The 3,635-nt window shown below is 40.1% G+C and overlaps 1 protein-coding gene across 4 annotated transcripts in view; it reads left to right on the top strand.

Annotated features, from left to right (window-relative positions):
• Window positions 1-3,635, top strand: part of LOC106806848 — a 43,296-nt gene that overhangs the window by 24,689 nt on the left and 14,972 nt on the right. The window contains exons 1-2 of one of the 4 annotated variants that reach the window (XM_014808975.1): window positions 2,158-2,243; window positions 2,499-2,547. The exons of 1 other annotated variant lie outside the window; for it this stretch is intronic. The gene's annotated coding sequence lies outside the window, so the exon portion shown is untranslated. Of the gene's footprint in view, window positions 1-2,157; window positions 2,249-2,498; window positions 2,548-3,635 lie in introns of those variants that run through there. 2 more of the 4 variants (XM_014808976.1, XM_014808977.1) reach the window with 2 other exon arrangements.

Genomic DNA, 3,635 nt, shown 5'->3' with positions numbered 1-3,635 from the left:
TACCACATGATCATGTCAGAAATATATAAGGTTTAAAACATTTCAGTGTAATGTAATTTCTCGGTACATTTGACGGTCTTGCCTCACCCCCCCGCCCCATACCGAAAGGCTGGTCACGCCACTGATCAAATTTAACACATAAATGCTTGCTGCAATATGAGTTAAAATACCCTCTACAGTATGCACCAGATTGCACCATTTTAAGCTAAAAAGTGCAAAAACTCCCTATTGTCGGAGGGGGTAAACCCCCTCCCACACCCTTCCCCCCAGGGCCATGTCCAGGGGGGGGTTCAGGGGGTCTGGACACCCCCCCTGCTCGCGCAGAAAACGCATCTGAGGGGGGTCTAATTTTAAAATTTAAACCCAGACCCCCCCTTCGTGTGCTCGCAAGTATGGGTTACGGTTAGACCCCCCCCTGGTCCAAATCCTGTACACGCCCCTGCCCCCTTTTTGAAATTCTTGGATCCGCCGCTGCGGTAATCATTAACGTTATGCTTGACATGGCCTTAGGCGCGTTCACACGGACGCTTTTGGCCCGAGCCTAATTAGGCCCGCACCAGATTTGGCTCGAGCCGAGCGTTCACACGGACGTTTTTGGCCCGTGCCAGATTTGGTCCCATCGAAAACGTCGGACCAGGCCCGAGCCAAGTTTTAGCACCAGCTTTCGGCGAGCGGTAGAGCGGTAGAATCGGTTGAGCAGTAGATGCCGCGAGTGTCGAACGTGTACTTCGACGAAATAAAGTCCAAAACAGTATAAAAATTCGAAAAATTTGATCAGGATGCACGTTTTCAAGATTGATAATTGAACTCGGAACGTAAGTATAAACACTCCGAATCGTACACAACGCCATCTCGCAACATATACTGCCAAAGTATCTGTGAGATATGTGTGCAATAAAATTTATTTGAATTTGAATTTGAATTTGACAGACAGTATTCACTTGAGTACGTATGAACACTCCGACTCAAACCGGCCCGAGCCAAATTTGGCCCGAGCCAAATCTATAGCACATTTGGCTCGAGCCAAACCATGACCGTGTGAACGCGACTCTTATTTCCCTAACCCTAATCCTAACACTAGTGCTGCCACGTAGCGGCACCCTCCCTCTACGCCCGGGGGAAATTTATTCCACAAGTTTTTTTCTAAGTGGGAAATTTTTACCACAAGTTTTACAGCGACCAGGTTACTCGTACCCCATGTAATAAGATTTGTACAATAAAAGTTGCAAAGATATTAAAAATCTGACAATTATTTTATGAGAAGTTTGATAAAATAGTGATACGAAATAGTGCGCGTATTGTGCGCCCATTTACTACTTTCAAATCATTACGCTGTTTACTAAACTAAGTTTAATTACGTGTTTAACTTTATTTAATATTTATCATGAATTGTTCGGATGCTTGCCAATAATGCCAATATACCTAATTCTCGAACATTATCTTTGATACATTTTTGCGTATTCAGCTTAAAACATCTAAATCTGTCCACCAACAAACATGCAAATCATAGAAATTTCTAATGTTTTGTTCGGCGGCAACTTCGCGACAGTTGGAGCCCCCCCACCCCCACTTGAAAAATAGTACCAGCCTTGTAGCAGTGGTATCCTGAGTTGTACCATGTACCATTGTACGAAGGGGCCATTGATCTCTATTATACCAGGAGTAGATAATGATAGGGTTCCTTATTATCTACTTCTGATTATACTAATCTCTGGATCAGTGGAAGGGGCGCTGCCACTGATCTCTATATTATACTGATAATATTATATCAGGAGTAAGATAATATAGACTATATTAATCTATATTATCTTACTCCTGATTATATTATAGAGATCAGTGGGCGCTGCATGGAGTGCCAGTGGTTTGCCTCGCGAGACAACTACGATTAACTTAGACGGGCACACTGTGTCCACACTTTGTCAATAGATGTATTATGTAGAAACAGGGTACCCATCTACGCAACACACACCATCGTTCTGTGATACCGTTATTATTTTTGTATGTTAAAGTAAATTGAATACTATTTCGTCAGCTAATAATTTTGATTTATTAAGAAATATTAGTCTGATTATTTTATACACGTTTATATCATATTTTATTTTACTAAGCCATTAATAGCTATTTTGTGGTATTCTCTTAAACGAGTATGTAAGACTGAGGTGTGTTCGGTAGTGGTGCCTGAGCAGACTAGTTGATTTATTTACGGTTAATACCGTGTCAAATTCGTACAAAAAGTTACATGTGTAAGGTTATTGTACTTGTAGTATCATTTATAATGTTATAATGACGACATAATTCTAATTCGTGGTCAGGTAACGTTTTATAAGCGTGAAAAAAGCGAACAGTAAGTCTAGAGAGTTTACCACTGCGTCATGGACACGAACAATATGGCAGCTATCGTTGTAAATCGGCTGCTTAGCTCAGCCTCCTTTCTACTGCCTCGCGGTCGCTATCATTTCTACATGCAGTCGTTTTCATTGATTTGTCGTTTATTGTAGGTCACGAGCTGTAGTACTAGCAGAGTACTGACGCATTGTTTCGCTGCAGGTAAGAGTCGAGACTAGTTGTTTAATCAAATTACTGCACAGCCACAGGCACTTGGAACGTTTCAATAATAAAATGTTGATGAATAAACACGAAGTATATTTACTACCAATTTCATAAATATTTACCTATTCTTTTTTGCCTATTATGGGCAACAGTGTACCGTAAATGCAATTCAGATGCTTTAATTTTCTGCGACACATAATTTCAACGCACGAATTTCTCCGTCTCCGATATATCATATCAGGGTGCGAAATTAACAGGAGTCAAATACTTCCTGATTTACTGTCGGACTCTCTGATTTGACATATGCAGGAGTCTGTGTGACTCGATCCCTGAAAATTCCGCCATACTAACTATATAGTTCGTTCCAGAGCACGGCCTTGCGGAATTACCGTATTTTTCAGCTAATGTCCAAAGAAAATTTGGCAGACGTGCAACCGCATAAATCTTCAAAATAAGCACATGCGTTATTGTTAATATCTTTAATTTTGAACCTCAGACTGCGGACTCCCTCATTTTGCTGCGTACTTCCTCTTTTTGAGGGTAGGGAGTCCGTTGGACTCCCGTGTTCAAAAGTTAATTTTTACCCATGTCATATAGTATACTATAGACTATAGTACCTTGTACTTTGAAGACTATTACGTGGTTAAGCATGCATATTGACCCAGATTTCTACGACAGCCGAGGATATTAATGCGATACTGAGAGGTGTTCATGAAATTAATATAAAAAAATCAATCTAAAAGGAATTACATGTGTGTGTTTAAATAGTTTAGCTTGAATTATTCGCTGTTTCACATCCATATCGTTTGTATTGCGATATGGTCACGCTGCACATTAATTATCGTATTGTGGGCCACTGTATCGCGATTCACCGATGTATCGTTACAACTCTAGTAGGGGTGAGTATTGCGACCAAAAACCGTATTGCAATATATTGCAATACGACAAAACCGTATTGCAATATTTTCCAATACGTATTGGGAAAGTGTATACCATGCATTATATAGTAACAATTTGATGGTTTTAATATCATCATATATTGTATTATATGACATGATTTAATTTCTCATGTTTTTCTTGAGAAG

Source organism: Priapulus caudatus, unplaced genomic scaffold, assembly GCF_000485595.1.
Source record: "Priapulus caudatus unplaced genomic scaffold, Priapulus_caudatus-5.0.1 Scaffold182, whole genome shotgun sequence".
Taxonomy (NCBI): Eukaryota; Metazoa; Priapulida; class Priapulimorpha; order Priapulimorphida; family Priapulidae; genus Priapulus; species Priapulus caudatus.
This window is presented reverse-complemented; position numbering and strand designations above follow the sequence as displayed.